At 37.8% G+C, this 19,165-nt stretch overlaps 1 pseudogene; it reads left to right on the forward strand.

Moving 5' to 3' along the window:
- The first annotated feature begins 3,877 nt into the window (after nucleotides 1–3,877).
- LOC131486554 (transmembrane protein 223-like) overlaps nucleotides 3,878–19,165 on the forward strand; it is a 47,352-nt pseudogene continuing 32,064 nt past the window's right edge.

Raw genomic sequence — 19,165 nt, forward strand, 5'->3', positions numbered from 1 at the left:
AAAGCGTATACCTAAATATTTTACAGGTGTATTTGATTATGGAATATAAATATAGAACATGGAAAAACATGGAAATATCTATAACTCATTTTATTAGGTTTTTATAACTTTGGAACACAAATCAGACAAGGTGGGAAATAGTTATATAGGCTATTCTCATAAACATAGATTTTAAAATCCCAAATAAACTATACATCAAATTGTGAAATTTGATACACTAGTAATACACCATGATAAATATAGTTTATCGTATTTTTTTTTAATTTTTTTTTAACATTTATTCATTTTTGAGACAGAGAGAGACAGAGCATGAATGGGGGAGGGTCAGAGAGAGGGAGACACAGCATCTGAAACAGGCTCCAGGCTCTGAGCTATCAACACAGAGCCCGATGCGGGGCTCGAACTCACGGACCGCAAGATCATGACCTGAGCCGAAGTCGGCCGCTTAACCGACTGAGCCACCCAGGTGCCCCCAGTTTATCGTATTTTTGTTCAATATTAGAAAATCCATTACCATAGTTTACTAGATTAACATATTAAGAGAAAAAATATAACCTATATAACAAGTATGATAAAAACACTTGATGAGTCAATGCCAATTCCTGATCAAAATAAAACAAAGTAGAGACTAGAAAGTTTCTTAAGATTAAAAATAAATCTGCTAGAAACGTATAGCAAACATGACATTGATAGAAAAACATTAGAATTCCCACTAAGTCAGGAATGAGAGATGTATGCCATTTATGCACAATTTCTAAAGTGTCTATGAAACTTTTGCCTAAAACAGAACATTTCTGAGAATTAAAGTGTAAGCATTAATTATATTAACACAGTGGCTTTACCCGGGGCAACTTCTTGCACCTGCACTGTTCTGGGAAAACCAGATCAGGCTCGCTCTAACTCACTACTATTTAACGTGATACTTGAAGTGCTAGATAAAATCTAAGTCAAGAAAGAGAAAGTAGATTTTAATAATTTAAAGAAACAAATCTATTAGCAGATTCATTAACCTATAAGATCTGAAACAAGGAATAAAATCTTAAATGTAATGTGGAAAGACAAAAAAGAAAAAAGTAGTGATGAGTTTGTGACTTTGGGCATGTGATTTCATGTCACAGGTTGTTCATGAGCACTGTAAAATCTGCTAAACTAGTAGAGAAAGTTGAAGACATAAACATAGTAATTTTTTAACTGTGAAAAGAAAAAGAACAGTGAAGTGTGCCTGACAAAGAGGAAGTAAGAGGGAAAGGTGTGGGTGAGATCCACATCTTGAAACCCTTCCCAAGGAGGTTTCCAAAGAAAAATTTGAAGGCTCAATAGGACTGACCCAATGCATACAAGAGAATAAAACTTTTAGGCACAAGGAACAGCACATCTACTGACACAAGAAAGTACCTGGTGTGTTCAAGAAGGTCCACCATTAGCTTAATTTGTCTAGGCCTTCTTGGGAGAATTAAATGAGAAAATGTACATGAAGTGAAGTGCACAGTGTTTGGCACAGAGTATGTTCCTGCAATGCTAGTTGCTGCAGTAGCAGTAGCCATATAGTGATAGTAGTGTTAGATGTTTAGACTTAATAAAATATCATATAAAGTATGAAACACATATGATCCTACACTAGTGCAAAATTGGTTATTGCTACTTTTATTCCTGAGCACATATGCATCTTTCTCTAATAGTTGGAACACAAATAAATTCAACCAATCAGAATTCATAAGGATCGTAATCATCCATGGTTCTCTCTCTCTCTCTCTCTCTCTCTCTCTCTCCCTTTCTCTCCCTCTCTCTCACATATGCACAAGCTCACAACCATTTACTGTAGCAAATATCAGAACTAAATGTAAGAAAGAAGTTGATATAAACATTTACAACCAAATTAGATTAAATGAAAAGGTGAATTAATAAATCACCTCTGGTTAGTAACTAATTAAATAACACCCAATAAGAACAAAAAAGAATGGGAGGGAATGTAGCAAAGACTTGGCATTTGAATTGGGATACTTAAAACTGGGAAGGGAAAAAAAGGAAGGACTTTAGAATACAAACTACATTGTGTATGACTTTGGTAAAGAGTCTTCTTCAGTTCTGGAGCTTTCTCCACGCAGATAATCCCTCTTCCCTAGACCTTCCTTCTTCTTCTGTAAGCCAGAACAGTTGTTTTAGTTCAATGTTTCTAAGATTTTCAGTTATGCAAGGGCTTATATGCCATTAAGAGAGTATATGTATCCATTTTAATTTCTCTCTTTTTTTATTGTGGCAATAGCATTTATCATGAGATCTACCCTTTCAAAAATTTTTTAAGTGTATAATACAGTATTGTTAACTATAGGCACAATGTTGAACTTGACCAGGAAAAAGCTCTCTAGAACTTTTTCTTCTTGTGTTACTAAAACTTTATACCCAATGAATAGCAGCTCTTTACTTTTCCCAACCCATTCCCCTGGTAACCACCAATCTACCCTCTGAGTTTGACTATTTGAGATATGTCATATAAGTGGAATCTTACAGTATTTGTCCTTTTGTGACTAGGTTATTTCAATAGCATGAAGTCCTCAAGGTTCACCAGGTTTGTTATAAAAAACAGCACTTCCTTCCTTTTTATGCTGAATAACATTCCATTGTATTTATATATAACATTTTCTTATCCATTCATCTGTTGATGGACATTTAGGTTGTTTCCAAATCTTGGTTATTGTAAATAACTAAAAAGGAATTAAATATTTAAATCCATGTTACCCAGTACCCTTCTAGAGGCTTGCTTTCTCCTTCCTTCTTTCCTTCCTTCCTTTTATTTTTTTTAAATAAACTTTATTTATTTTTGAGAGAGAGAGAGAGGGAGCAGGGGAGGGGCAGAGAGAGAGGGAGGGAGACAGAGAATCTCAAGCAGGCTCCACTCTGACTGACAGGGGGCTCAGAATCACCAATCATTAGATCATGACCCCAGCCTAAGGAAGAGTCCTGTGCTTCTGGGACTGAGCCACCTAGGCGCCCCTCTCCTTCCTTCCTTTTAAGAGAAGGCTGTACCTTTATTGGCAAGCAGTCTATAAAGCTACTGCACTGGGTGGCTCAGACATTGGGCCAACCATGCTTTTAAGCCTCAGGTAGTATTCAATCATCTCAGGCTTGTCTTCCACCTGGTTGAAGGCCGGGCTGTTGCAGAAGCCCACTACCTGGGGCTGGAAGTCCAGATAGGCCCGCAGGTGCATTTTCCCACCTGGCCGCCTCCCAGGGCGGCGCCTCGCTGCGCGCTCTGCGCAGGCGCTGTAGCAGGGCGTCTGCGACCCCCTCCGGCTCTAGCGGGTCCCAGAGCGCCAAGGCAGCCTCAGCCGGGGTAGGCGGTGTCGAGCTCCACTCCAAGGTAGGTGAACTTGCCCAAGTTCCACTTCTTCCCCGGCTCCACTTCCGTCATCTTGTCTGTTCTTCGGGAAACTTGTTTCCACCGCATTTGTTTCACATATAAATGTTTAAAAGAATTCATTCCTGGTTGCCCGGCGGCTCTGATCCCTCACCCTTGTGCACACAGCTCCTGACCTGTTTCCCCAGGGCCAGTTCAAAACGGAACCTGTTCACAGCCATTTTCACAGCAGGCAAGCAGTGCACGGGAGGGAGGGGAAGAAGGTCAGAAGAGGGCGGCAGTCCTGCCCGGGTTCCTGCCGGAGGGCGGCCCAGGGAGGGGACTGGACGCACTCCAGAGGGTATAGGGGACGCCTCAGGTGTCGAACCCACAATAACCGGCACCGGGAGAGGCTGCGGAGGACCCGGGAGGCGGGCTGGTGGAAAGTTTCACAATTCTGCCTTTGTGGGGACGTCTAGAGGGCACCAAGAGCCTCGCTCATCTTGGCAGAAAAATTGACCCTAGTGTTGGGAAGTCGCAGAAATGCCAGGGACACTGAGAGCAGGAGGGGATGAGCAGCTGGTAAGAATGAGATGCATGGGTTCGGAACACCTTCATTCATTCCCCTAAACACTGTGAGGCCTCAAGTCGCTTTGGGTTTAAACACGAACGTGTCTGGTTTAATTTAGAGACAAATCATGAACATTTTAAGTTATAAGCAACTTGATTATTTAAACTCCAAATATACTCTTTACACAAATCATGAAGGCAGGTTGTCTTTGTCATATGTAGTGTCATTTCAACCTACGTTTAAATTACATTTAATATATAAAGTAAATATCAAATAATCTTGTCTTATTTTGTCATCCAAATATGGATTTTTCTTCCAAAAATATAAATTTTAACAAGTTTTTTGATCAATGGAAAAGAGTTGAAATATCTCTTTATATGTAATTCATTCAAATAACAAATACTTAATAGGTGCATGATATGTGCCAGGGCACTTTTCTAGATTCTGGCAGGTCCAGCAATGAACAAAACAAAAATTATGTTTACATGGGCCTTCCTTTTTATTATGAATAGGAATGTATGTGGGGGAGGGCAGGGGGAAGAGACCAAAAATAAATTTAAAGCAAAGTCTAGTATATATTAGAAAATAATAAGTAATGTGGAGAAAAATAAATTGGGTAAAGGAGAAACATTCAAGAAAGAGGAGTAGGGGCGCCTGGGTGGCGCAGTCGGTTAAGCGTCCGACTTCAGCCAGGTCACGATCTCACGGTTCGTGAGTTCGAGCCTCGCGTCGGGCTCTGGGCTGATGGCTCGGAGCCTGGAGCCTGTTTCCGATTCTGTGTCTCCCTCTCTCTCTGCCCCTCCCCCGTTCATGCTCTGTCTCTCTCTGTCCCAAAAATAAATAAAAAACGTTGAAAAAAAAATTAAAAAAGAAGAAAGAGGAGTAATTTTAAGTAAGTTCATCAGCAAAGATTTAACTTCTAGGTAATATCTGAGCAAACACTTGAAGAAGGTACAGAAGCAAATCATGAGCATACCTAGGGAAAGAATGTGCCAGACAGAGGAAATGATAAATGCAAAGACCCAGAGAAAAGAATAAGTCTGAAAATGTTAGTAGCAGCACCAAGTCTAATGTGGCTGAGGGACTGATCCTGCAGTAGCTGATGATGCCAGTAAGCCCAGAGTCCACTCATATAGCGGCTTCCACGCCATTAAAAGGAGTTTGGCTTCTACTTTTAGGGCTTTTAGCAAAATAATAACTTTATATAATTTATTTTAAGAGGACCATTCTGGAATCCCTGGAATAAATGTTTAGAAAGCAATTAGTAAGCAGCGAGGTTGTTAAGAATCAATTGAAATTAACAGACAAGAAACTGAAAGTGAATTATAAACCATGGTGGTAGCAGTGGAAGTCACAAGAAAGGGGTGATACTTTGTATGTCTGTGTAGGATGGATGCCTCAAGATTTGTTGATGGACTAGATGTGAGCTGCTAAAGAAAGAAGAGTTGAGAATGACTTCAAGGTTTTTTGACCAGGATTGAGCTCCCTCTGAGTTGGGAAAGGCTGCAGTTGGAACAGATTTTGGAAGGAGAATCAGGACATGTTGAAGTTGAGATGTGTCTTAGGGAAGATGTGGATATTAGGGTTTAGAGCTCAGGGAAGAAGTCAGGGCTGGAGCTGTAAAACATGTATCAATTACTGAAGACAATTCAAGAGCAAATCCTATTACAGTTGACCTTTGAACAACATAGGTTTGGGAGCTGAGAAATGACACATTCCCTTTCTTCAAAGGTGCCCACATGTCTCAGATGGGCAGTTGACTGTATGAGATATACTTACACAGGAGAGGTGGTAGTCAATCAACTCTAATAGCTTGTCCCTTGCATTAGCCTAGCGAGACTATTCTATTAACAGCATTTTAACCAATTATCTTTGGAATATACAGCATTACATTTCTAAGTAACTCTGACAACTGTTTACCTATATAATCCTAATTGTTTGATAACCAGAGCAATTAGTTAAACCTGTAAATCATTAAAAATAGAAGGGACCATCAAGATCACCTACTAAAGTTGATTATTAACACATTTCTGGATGTGCATGTATCTAGGAACTAACACTGTGAAGGGAACACATAGAGTCAGAAAATAAACACAGCTATAAGGCATTCATTTTTTATTAAAACAATCACACGTGCATTATGGGATAGAATGCAAATAAACCCATGTGAATTTTATTTTATTTATTTTATTTTATTTTAATTTTTTTAACTTGTATTTATTTTTGAGAGAGACAGAGACAGAGTGTGAGTTGGGGAGGGGCAGAGAGAGAGGGTGAAACAGAATCCAAAGCAGGCTCCAGGCTCCAAGCTGTCAGCATAGAGCCTGATGCGGGGCTCATACTCAGGAACCATGAGATCATGACCTGAGCTGAAGTCAGACGCTTAACCAACGGAGCCACCCAGGCACCCCAAACCCATATGAATTTTAAAGACAAAACAGAAGATGTGAAGTAATCTCATGTGTTCCCATTCCTCTGCTGTGACGAAGACTTTGAGAAACATTGTTTCCCATTCTCTCATTGTCCTTGATATTAGAGTCCACAAACCCAAAATGTCATTTAAAGTTTGCATACCCCTTATATGAACAACCCACAGTTGACATCATCCTTCTGGGGAAAAACTGAGAGTTTTACCCCTAAGATCAGGAACAAGACAAGGATGTCCACTCTCACCACTTTTATTCAACGTATTCAAAGTCCTAGCCACAGCAATCAGATAACAAAAAGAAATAAAAGGCATCCAAATCAGTAAGGAACAAGTAAAACTTTCACTGTTTGCAGATGACATGATACTATATATAGAAAACCTGACAGACACCACCAAAAAAAAAAAAAAAAGACTTCTAGAACTGATAAACAAATTCAGTAAAGTCTTAAGATACAATATCAATGTACAGAAATCTGTTGCATTTCTATACACCGCTAATGAAGCACAAAGAGAAATTAAGAAAACAATCCCATTTACACTGGCACTCAAAATAATAAGATACCTAGTAATAAACCTAACCAAAGAGGTGAAAGACCTGTACACTGAAAACTATAAAACACTGATGAAAGAAATTGAGGACCACATTTACTCAGCAATCAAAATGAACGAAATCTTTCCATTTACAACAACGTGGATGGAACTAGAGTGCATTATGCTAAGTGAAATAAGTCAGAGAAAGACAAATATCGTATGATTTCACTCATATGTGGAATTTAATATACAAAACAGATGAACATAAGGGAAGGGAAGCAAAAGTAATTTTAAAATAGATAGGGAGACAAACCATGATAGGCTCTTAAATACAGAGAATAAACTGAGGGTTGCTGGAGGGGTGTTGGATGGGGTGGATGGGCTACATGGGTGATGGGCATTAAGAAGGACACTTGTTGGGATGAGCACTGGGTGTTATATGTAAGTGATGAATCACTGAATTCTATTCCTGAAATTATTACAACACTATATGTTAACTACCTTGGACTCAAATTTTTAAAAATTAATTTTAAAAAAGGAAAAAAGTTGAGGACCACAAAGAAATGCAGATATTCTATGTCCATGAGTTGGAAGAACAAATATTGTTAAAATGTCTATACTCCCCAAAGCAATCTACACATTTAATGCAATCTCAAAGTACCAACAGCATTTTTCATAGAACTAGAACAAGCAATTCTAAAATTTGTATGGAACCACAGAAATCCCTGAATAGCCAAAGCCATCTTGAAAAACCAAAGCAAAACTAGAAGCATCACAGTTTTGTACTTCAAGTTACATATTACAAAGCTGTAGTGATCAAAACAGTATGGTACTGGCACTAAAATAGTCACATAGATCAATGGAACAGAATAGAAAACCTAGAAATAAACCTACAACTATATGGTCAATTAATCTTCGACAAAGCAGTAAGGAATATCCAATGGGAAAAAGACAGTCTCTTCAACTAATGGTGTTGGGAAAACTGGACCACTTTCTTACATCATACACAAAAATAAATTCAAAATGAATTAAAGACCTAAATGTGAGACCTGAAACCATAAGAATCCTAGAAGAGAACACAGGCAGTAACTTTTGTGACATCAGCCATAGTAACATTTTTCTGGATAGGTCCCCTGAGGAAAGGGAAAGGAAAGTAAACTATTGGGACTATATTGAATTAAAACGTTCTGTGAAGTGTAGGAAACAATCAATAAAACTAAAAGGCAACCTACTGAATAGTAAAATATATTTGCAAATGTTATAGCCAATAAGGGGTTAGTATTCAAAATATATAAAGAATTGATAAAATTCAACACCCAAAACACAAATAATACAATTTAAAAAAAATGGGCAGAAGACGTGAACATTTTTCCAGTGAAGACATACATATGGCCAATAGACATGTAAAACTTTCCATCAAGGAAATGCAAATCAGAACTATAATGAGATATCACTTTATACCTGTCAGAGTGGCTAAAACCAGTAACACAAGAAACAACACATGTTGGCAAGGATGTGGAGATAGAGGAACATTCATGCACTGTTGGGAATACAAACTGGTACAGCTACTGTGGAAGAGAGTGTGGAGTTTCCTTAAAAAGTTAAAAATAGAACCACAATCCAGCAGTCACACTACTGGGTATTTACCCAAAGAATACAAAAACACTAAATCGAAGGGATACGTACACCCCTACATTTATACTAGCATTATTTACAATAGCAATTACAAAAATATGGAAGCAGAAGAGGTGGTTACACACACACACACACACACACACACACACACACAGGAATATTATTCAGCCATAAAAAGAATGAAAAATTTCCATTTGCAATGACCTGGATGGAGCTAGAGAGTATAATGCTAAGCAAAATAAGTCCAAGAAAGACAAAACACCAAACGATTTCACTCCAGTGAGAATTTAAGATACAAAACAAATAAGCAAAGGGGAGAAAAAGTGCAACAATTCAAGAAAATAGACTCTTAAAGGTAGAGAACAAATTGATGGTTATGGGATGGGGGTATGGGTTAAATAGATGATGGGGATTAAGGGGTGCACTTGTTGTAATGAGTTCTGGGTGATGTATGGAATTTTGGAATCACTATATTGTACACCTGAAACTCATATAACACTGTATGTTAACTGACTGGAATTAAAATAATAACTTAAAAAAATAAAGTTTGCATGACCTTGGGCAAGAGTGTTCTATGTCTTATTTGACTCACGCATGTTAACTGACTGGAATTAAAATAATAACTTAAAAAAATAAAGTTTGCATGACCTTGGGCAAGAGTGTTCTATGTCTTATTTGACTCACGCCCATAATATCCACCATAAGGGGCGGTTATGAGGATCAAATGTAACAATTTTTGTTAAACACTTAGCACAGTGCTTGGCAACATAGTGTCTAAATATGAGCTCTTCATTCTGGGCTCTTCTTCCACCAGAGATGAGATTGTAGAGAGCATGGCTCATTTATTCAGTACCACAATTAATTCATGAAAGAGTCAGGACCAGGAAAAGGAAAGATGGAGCATCTGCTGTGTGTCGTAACTGGACGTAGAACATATGTAATGTCACTTAATCTATACAGAAGCCCTTGTGAATTAGACTAGAGCCCATTTCCTAGCTCACATTCCAGTGGCTTTCTGCTACAGCATGCAGCTTCTCTGGTTTGGATCCTCTGCCTGCTCAACATGTAATTGCATTAGCTTCCATTGACAGAGAGGCTCACAGAGACATTCACATCTAATTTGCCCTCTTGCTGTAGCCTCTCTCCTGCTTATCATACTGACAGGTGGCTCGAAAATCATAAATGGATGGGGTTCAGGAGAGGCAGAGCAGAGCAGCTGGCGGGCCAAGGTTAGGAAGACACTCTGGTTCAAATGATTTGTGAGATTGGAATCAGATTTGAAAATCTTTCTCTCTCTCAGCTTCTTTCCTAGAGAGAATAATTTAGGAAGATCCCAAATGACTTCTCGCTTTTTTTTTTAAATAACGAATATCATATGCTTATGCAGTTGCCAACTTGGAAAACACTAGCAGCAAAGGAGTGAGACATGCTATATAGCAGCAGTATTCTCCAGAGATGAGTCTGACACACTTCTGGCTCAGAAGCCTGGGGCAAGCGATTGTAGCCACTCCTAACATCATCCATCTGTGGACAATATGCTAAAAATCCATTCTGCCAACAGATGGGCAAGGCTGCACGTGATAGTATCTATACACCCATGGAAAATGGTCCTCTTTCAAGATTATTCCATTATACCCTTTCTTGCCCTAGCAGGGACCATTTTGATTACTGTGTGTTAATTCCTTTTCATCAACACATGCCTCTGCTGCTCAGGAAGCACATGCAAAGCATCCAGAGAGACATTAAGAGTTAAGAAACATGCACAATCTGAATCAGGCAAACAATTGAATATAAATTCACCTTGCCATGCATCTGGCATTGACTGAAGTGACAAGTTGTGTTTGGACAGAGAATGGGCAGAGAGGAAGAAGAGCTAAGGAGAACGCTTAGACATTTTTTCACTAACATTGTATTTTAGGGTTTTTATTAGATCAAGAGTTCCTGAATTCAGCCAAAATTCCTGGCAAATGAAAGAAATAGAGGGTTAGCCCAGGTGTTTCAGAGGACTTAGTATGACAAGTTTTCTATGAAGAGTAATGGAATTGGGCGCCTGGGTGGCTCAGTCAGTAGAGTGTGTGACTTCAGCTCAGGTCATGATCTCACAGCTCGTGAGATCTGTGCTGACAGCTCTGTGCTGACAGCTTGGAGCCTGGAGTGTGCTTCAGATTCTGTGTCTCCCTCTCTGCCCCTTCTCTGCTTTTGCTCTGTCTGTCTGTCTGTCTGTCTCTCTCTCTCTCTCTCAAAAATAAATAAACATTAAAAAATTTTTTAAAAAAAGCAATGGAATTAACGTCTTTCACTTCTGTTTACCAACAGTACCAGCTCTACTTACTGACGTCAGAATTCTCATCAGTAAGATCCTCCTTTGCAGGATGAATGGTAGCTAAAAAAATATAATGTTTGTGATCAGTGCCATTCATGAGTTGTTAATTATTATTATTAACTTTAATAATAATATTTCATCCTAAATAGCATTTGCATTAGCTTTTTGACAGAAACACCATCAGACAGCTAATATTCTGGAAAGCTAAAACTTGAACTAAGTCTTCTAACTTCAAGTCCCAATGTAAGGGCTATCTTCATGACACCTGATTGCCTCCTCCTTTTAATTGAACTCTTCTACATCTCAGAAATTTGCAAAAGAAGTTGCCACTTCAGGTCACAAGTGTGCATGGCTAAGTGTGTCCATTTGCTAGAGAAGTACAGTTATACATTCAACCATTTTTCTCACCTTTCCCTTTGTGTCTGCATCTCCCCAGAATGGCATTAGCTGTAGCTGCTTTGGTTACATAGATTGGAGTATAAGAAATCACTGTGAAAGCAGAAGTACTCTTAGTCTGAATAAATACTAGATAAACAGTAAATTAAAAGGCAAAGTGTAACCTGGATGGATCTGTCAGGCCTGAGTTAAAATTTGAGTCCCATCACCAACTGGCTGTGCAGTCTTAGGCCAAGTCATTTTATTTCCCTGAGTCATAGCTTTATTTTCTGTAAAATGAGATGACAATAATTCTATCTCAAGGTTGTCCAAATGATAAAATAATGTAATAATATAAATTCCTTTGGAATTATAAAGAACTGTAAAATAATTCGCTGTTTACTGTTATACTAGGCGTTAAAATACTAAAATGTTTCTGCCAAATCTGTTGTCCACTCCATTGCTCAGTCAAAACAATTGCTTGTTTCTTCTCTTTCCTTCTTTCCTCTTTCATACCTTCATAACTATCATTTGATGTACATTTAAAATACAGAATCAGAACACTTCACAGCAATGTACTTGCACCTGGTTCAAGATACCATTATCACTTGCCTGGATTTCAGCAAAAGTCTTCTAATTGGTCTCTGCTTTCACGTTAAATCCCCTCCCCACACCCCAACGTATTTCAACACAATAGCGAGAGGGATTCCTTTAAAATAAAAGTTGGATCCTGACAGTCCTTTGCTTAAAACCTTCCAAGACCCTCTCATATTACTGAGAATAAAAGCCAAATCTTTACAATAGCCTTCAAGGTCTTTTCATTTCTTAAGGTATCTTGCTAATGAATCAGAACATTTGTGTCAATACAATTCTTTGTCTCAGAAGACTACTTACAAGACAATGAAACCTTATTCACCTCCAATTTTAACCTCCCACAGGGCTTGGCTTGATCCTCTCTATCTGTTATTATTTCCTTTTTTGTTAATAAGACACAGCTTTGGATCAGGCTCTCAAAACTCTACCTGCCTTTCAACATGGGCAGCATCAGGTACCCACATGGAATTTTCCAAAGCTCAGGAGAATCATGTTATAGGCAAGTCAAGGGAAGGAACAGAGTTGACCTCTGGTGTAAGCCCAAACAGATGATGCTACAGTGTCAGACCTCTATGCCTGTGCACACAGTGCTCCCTTTGCCCAGACTCATATTTCTCAGTTGTCACTTGTCAAAATCCCACCCAGTAGTAAAAACTGAACTTAAATGCCACTGCCTTCCTAGACCCTCACCTAATCTGTCCAGTCAAGAGTGGTTGTTCCTTCTTCTGCTCCACCAAAGTTTTTCCTTCTAGTTTAGCATGTGAATCATTTTCTGCATTCTAATCCAGTGAATATGTCTGCTAAGTACTGATTGATTGTCCCTTCCCTGATGATAGAATTAGTCACAGTGGCTCCTATAACATAATTCTCAAGGCAAGTAGGAAGAAAGTTCTTCAGAATTTCAGAGTAAACTAAAAGGGAATGGGAGAGGATAACACTTCCCTGCAGTGTAAAATGTTTTCTCAGAGAGATCTGTGCTTTCAACTTCCCCAGCTCCCTCCTCTGCCTCTCACTTCAGTATATTAACTGTATTAGAAAAGCTGTAGACTAGACCACTGATTCCTAGAAGCAGGCTAGGGAGAGTCATTCAGCAGAATCATCTGGGGGCAATTTTCAATACATGGATTCCTGGGCTACTTCTCTTTAAGTCCCCATAAATTCAGGTTAAGTAGATCTGGGCCAGGACCTAAGTATAAGATTTAGCATCAAATAATTAGCAAATTTTTGCAATAACTGACTTAGGGGCTAATTTTAATATTTTTTAAAGAGAAGATGGGAAGTATAGATGATATGGGGGAAAGGGAAAAAGAAAAAAAACAAATGTGGAAAGGTCAGTATGAACCCAGCATGCCACCAGAGAGAAGGTGGCATCTAGCTAGAGGATGTGATTTTCCAATTTAAGCTCGTTTTGTTTTTGTCTTACCATTATATTCACTAATAACTCTCAAATAAAATTTTGGTTTAGGGTTTAGGTCACCCTCAGGGAATGAATATGTAGGCCAAGTATTATAGTATCCTTTCCTTCGGAAGTTCTATGTCTCAGTGTAAATTAATAAGTTGACATCATAATAACTATACATTGGTCAGTGTAGGCTTGTTTACTGCAAGTCTGCTCTAAGACACATCTGTTATCATTAGGTTGACAAAATCAAGTTTCAGAATCTGTAAACCTGTAGGCCTTGGAAGAAAGGACCAAGCAGAATTCGCCCCATTAAAAACCTATACATTAGTAGCTAGTGGAAACCTCTAAATATCCCACTATGTTTTACTCATTAATATATTACTAATACATGATAAATGAAAGATAGAGAAGAGCTGGAGACCTAGATACATACAGATCTTGACTCTGTGACTTATTTGCTTTGTAATATGGTCAATGGTAAATGCTGCTTAAATGCTCTACTCCTATGTCTTAGGCAGTGGCCTTGACATCTTACACACCTCATCCTATTTCATTATCTCACCTACCCTGCAAAAGACTTATTATGTGACAGATACTACTAGATTCCTACATGTTAGTAATTCTCTCCTTTTCCTCAGAAAGGGAGCCCCAATTTGATTTTAGGTTCTCAATGCATTAAATGTATACAAAATGACTGGAGTTCTAGCAACTATCATGGATTCAGGATGACTTTAAGGATGCAAGCCACTTGTTAAGGATGCAGAATAGATATGGCTTGGGGTTCCTGGGAATACTAGAAAACACTGTATATTCCATGTATGGTCTCCCTCTGTGATTCTTGTATATAATAAATAAATAAATAAACAAACAAACTACCATAACTATATGCTGCTAGACATAATCCAAAGTACTACAGAACTAGATTCTTATTTTACATTGAGGAAACCAAGTACAGAGAGATTGAGTAACCTACCTGAGATGACACAGCTAAGTACTGAGCAGAAATTCTTCACTGGCAATATGATTCTAAGGCCAATGTCCTTGAATCTCTGCTTTATGACATAAAAAAAAAGATATTTTGCTTTTACATTTGGTATAGACTAGGCAAACTTATATCTGTTGATATTTTTATGTGCCATACATTATGCTAGGTATTGTCAACATATACTGTATTATCTCATTTATCCATTATGCTTTGTTTTTTTTTTTTTATCTAAAAACTAGGTGATTTAAGTACATGCTCTCTTCTTTTAATCTCTATGAACTGAAACCAAAGACCTTTTCATATAGTCTAGCAGGAAACACTTGCTAATCTATAGCCAATGGTTGACTAAGATCTTTTCTGAAAGTCATGAAGAAAATAATCTCTTCATCTTTGATAAACATCATACATGAGATTTAAACAAGGCAAACTTGTTCTTGTCCTTTGTTTCCCTTTCAAAGCCACTCACATATTGGGGAAAACTTAAGACCTATTCAAAATAGGATAAAATAAAATAAAAGTAAGTAGCTCTCTGCCAGAGGAAAGAGATGAGAAAAGAGAAAGGCTTGTTATCTAAAGCAGCAACTCTACATTTTATTAAATAACTAAATAAGGGTTAAATAAAGAAGAAACACACACACACACACACACACACACACACCATAAAAATAGAGCATGTAAAAACCAAAATTAGAGAATTTAGTAAACACCATACTCCACTCTGTATTTAAGTAAAATTAAACTGTTGAGTATTTAAAAAATTAGTGGTGTCTTAAAAAAATAAACAAGAAGAAAAGTGATTATTTAAGCTCAGGATTAAAAAAAAAATTTTTCAGGGGTGCCTAGGTGGCTCAGTCAGTTAAGCATCCAGCTTTGGCTCAGGTCATGATCTCATGTTCTGTGAATTCAAGCCCCACATCAGGCTCTGTGCTAACAGCTCAGAGCCTGGAGCCTGCTTTGTATTCTGTGTCTCCCTTTCTCTCTGTTCCTGCCCACTCATACTCTATCTCTCTCTCAAAATAATAACATTAGAAAAAAAGTTTTAAAGAAAATAAATTTAAAAAAGATTTGCTAAGGATAGAAGTAAAGGAGATTGCAAAGGGAAAAATCAATAGATTTTATTATTAAGAAAAATTGAATACAAATACAAATGACAAGAGGAAAATGTTGAATTTTTATGAGAAGTGAAAGAATTACACATCACAATGATAAATAATTGTTTCTAGCACATTAGCAAACATTTAAATGATAGCACTTAATATTAGGAGAAAGGCAATTAAATAAGCATCTTTATACACTGATAGTGGGGAGATAAAATATACAGCTCTAAAAACAATTTTGGCAATGGCTATTTACCCAAGAATTTAGAACAAAATTTACATGCAAGTATTTTCGTTTTTTCAAATGTTTTACCAAGTGTGACCTTTGACTCCTTTTTTATGTATAAAGGCCACTCTTAAATTATGAATATTTACTTCCATTGAAAATATTTATTTAACAAAATGCACAACAGGCTCTCTAGACTTTCAGGAAAGATTTGGTAATGATAGGTTTGGCAGCAAAAGCTTGAAGTTCCCCAGTGGACTACTTAGAAGTACTGTAAAATCCTTTAGAGTATGAATGTTCTAGTATGACTGGGAGAAGGGTCTCATTCATTCATTTACTTATCCATTCAACAAATGGTGTTTATTATATGTTGTGTATGAAGTATGGTGCTAGGCGCTAAGGATGCAATGGTGAACAGAAAACATGGGAAGGTGGCCACCCTTGGGGTCATCTAGTCCAGTGATACAGATAAATTAACCAATAATTACACAAACTAATAGGCAAATGGCAACTGTAAAAATACATGCTTTGAATGAGGTTATAGGGTACTCAGAAAACAGACAATGGAGAAATGAGGTGATGACGAATTCTTAATTCATTGTGAGTGTAAGAGAAACTTTTCATTCACAAATTTAATGGTCTTGATTTCAGCTATTCCATGATATCCTTGAAGGTCTCTAATGTTTAACTAATGAATGAGCCCTCCTCGCTGTGGTTTTGTTGTTCTCCTAGTTTGGGGGAATTTGTGATAATTTCTGAATTCATACCTTATGAATCATAAGGGTCTTTCCTACAGTTAATATTTCTCCCAGGATTGGAACTATCTGAAAATTTAGGCTTTGAAGAATCTACTGTCTTTAATTGCTATGAAGTCAGAATCTATTTTATCCACAGCTATATCCTTTGTACCTAGTGCCTATCATATAATAGATACTTAATACATATTTCTTTCTTGATTGAACTACTATGATGACTGGTTTAGGAGAACCATGAGGAAGCTCTAAAGAAGTGACTTACAGGGGTGCCTGTGGGGCTCAGTTGGTTAAGCCTCCAACTTCAGCTCAGGTCATGATCTCATGGTTCATGGGTTTGAGCCCTGCATCGTCCTCTATGCTGACATCTAAGAGCCTGGAGCCTGTTTCAGATTCTGTGTCTCCCTCTCTCTGCCACTCCCCTACTCATGCTCTGTTTCTCGCTATCTCTCAAAAATAAATAAACGTTAAAAAAAACTTTAAAAAATTAAAGGATAGATAAAATGGTTTATCCCTAAGACATACACAAGGACAGTTTCCCAAATGCCTCTTTCCCTTAAATAATATAATGAGACGCAGATTCTTGGAAAGGACATGGATAATGGTTCACACATGACCCACTTAATGCTTTTACTTCAAATCTCTATTTTTTTGTCTTAGAAAATAATTTTAAGTTTATTTATTTTGAGAGACAGAGAGAAAGAGAGAAATAGAGCACATGGGTGTGTGAGCTGGAGAGGGACTAAGAGAGAGGGACAGAGAGAATCCCAAGCAGGCTCCGTGGAGGGGCTCAATCCCACAAACCATGACATTATGTCCTGAGCCAAAGTCAAGAGTTGGGCACTTAACCAACTGAGCCACCCAGGTGCCCCTCAAATCTCTATTTTGTTCAACATGTCTGAGTTATGGTTTCTTTCCACATAACTGTTATCTAACCTGAACATAACACATGCACAGGCCTTCTCCTTTTATTAAGTGAAAAATAGCATAGTTTAAACTGTCTAATGTTTACCTCTTTGCAGATTTCTTTTGTGAATTGATTTGGGATTTTTAAAAAAATCAAATTCCTCAGTTGTAGCCTTTCTGCAACATGTCAGTTCACATTAGCTGAGTGATGCCTACCTACCTAATGTCTGCAAGTTTGCAGCCTACCAATGAGCAAATAAAAGCCAGAAAAAGAATATTTTGACCTGGCTTTAGTCCCAAAGTGGAATTTATTATAAGCAGAGTAGCAGCGAATAGTTATTGAGCATTTACAGTCCCACGCATTACTCTAAAAGCATTATAGTTTTCTCATTTTTTCTTCATATTGGCACTGATGAGGTGGGTACTATTGTCATCTGCATTTTACAGATGAGGAAAGTGATCCCAGAGGTTTTAACCAAGGTCACATAGAGCTATTAAATGATAGACACAAGATTTGAGTTCAAATAGTCCAATCCAGAGTTGGTGCTATTATTCACTAGTCAACATTTCCTTGCTATGGCTAAGTTTTGTCTCATGGACTACTCTTCCTCTCTGAGGGAATATAGCCAGCTCTCAGAAAGGGTGAAAAAATAGAAACGGGAAAACTGTTGGCAAATAAATAAGTATTCATCTTTTATCTTTCATTTCTGCTTCATTAGGCACCTAGTGGAATATAGTGATGCAGGAGGAACATGACTACTTATAGTTCCCAAGATTACATGTTTGAGCTCTAGCCATAGTGGGTTTCTCACTCTTTCTCTCTCAATTTTATTTTTATTTTTACTCTTTCCTTCCTAGATTCCAGTTCCTAACAAAAGAATACTGAATGAACTATGATTACATGCCCAAGTCTGGTCTAGTCATTGGGGGCCTGGTGCCTACTAACACAGCTGCTTGAGGGACCATCTGTGTATATAAGAGGCATTTATTTCTTGTCAATCAATGTGAATTGTATAGATAGTTCCAAATTTTCTATCATCAAACATCCTTGGACTTGAAGTTGAAAAGGCCTCGGGACGTCTGGGTGGCTCAGTCTGTTGAGCATCCGACTTTAGCTCAGGTCATGATCTTGCGGTTCATGAGTTCCAGCCCTGCATCAGGCTCTGTGCTGACAGCTCAGAGCCTGCAGCCTGCTGCAGATTCTGTATCTTTCTCTCTCTCTTTCCTTTTCCTGTTCGTGCTCTGTCTCTCTCTGTCTCTCAATAATAAATAAACATTAAAAAAATTAAAAATCAGAAAATAGCACACAACTACCATTAACAAGTCATTAGTTCTCTCAGAATGTTGATTTCCTCAAAAATAAAGTATCTATAATTATCTTTGCTCAGCCTACCTTGCAGGGTGATTGTGGAGACTCAATAGAATTATTCCTCTTCCTCCTAGCATAGCTAAGACTAATAAAGTGCTTATCATGCATAAGCACTATTTTAAGTGCTTTGCATATTATTGACATTAACTTTCCCATTGACCCAATGACACAGACGCTAACTTGTTCCCATTTCACAAATGGGGAAACTGAAAACAGAGAACGTAAGAAAAACTTGCTCAAGTTCACACAGCTGTAAGCAATGAATCAGGAGCCTTAGCTTTTGAGTCCATGTTCTCAACAACTTCTAATGTGGACATGAAACACTTAGTAAATGACAGAGCACTATTCAAACATAAGATATTGTTATTACTGTCAAGCAATGCATTTTAACACCAAAAATCCATGTTGGGTCAGAGGATCAAACAAATGAAATATGATCGAGCATTTGGATCTTTGTTTATACCGGATTTTGGTACTCTGGTTTTGTCCTAATTCAGTAGTTATAGAAAAGGTATGTATTCAATTCTGGCTCACATTTTTCCATGAGAGTCTGTTGTAAAACATTTTGTTTCACTTTTATGACAAATATTTTGATACCTCCATCAGAAACTCTTATTTTGTTTTGGTTCACTCAGTT

The sequence above is a fragment of the Neofelis nebulosa genome, chromosome 10 (genome assembly GCF_028018385.1).
Source record: "Neofelis nebulosa isolate mNeoNeb1 chromosome 10, mNeoNeb1.pri, whole genome shotgun sequence".
Classification (NCBI taxonomy): Eukaryota; Metazoa; Chordata; class Mammalia; order Carnivora; family Felidae; genus Neofelis; species Neofelis nebulosa.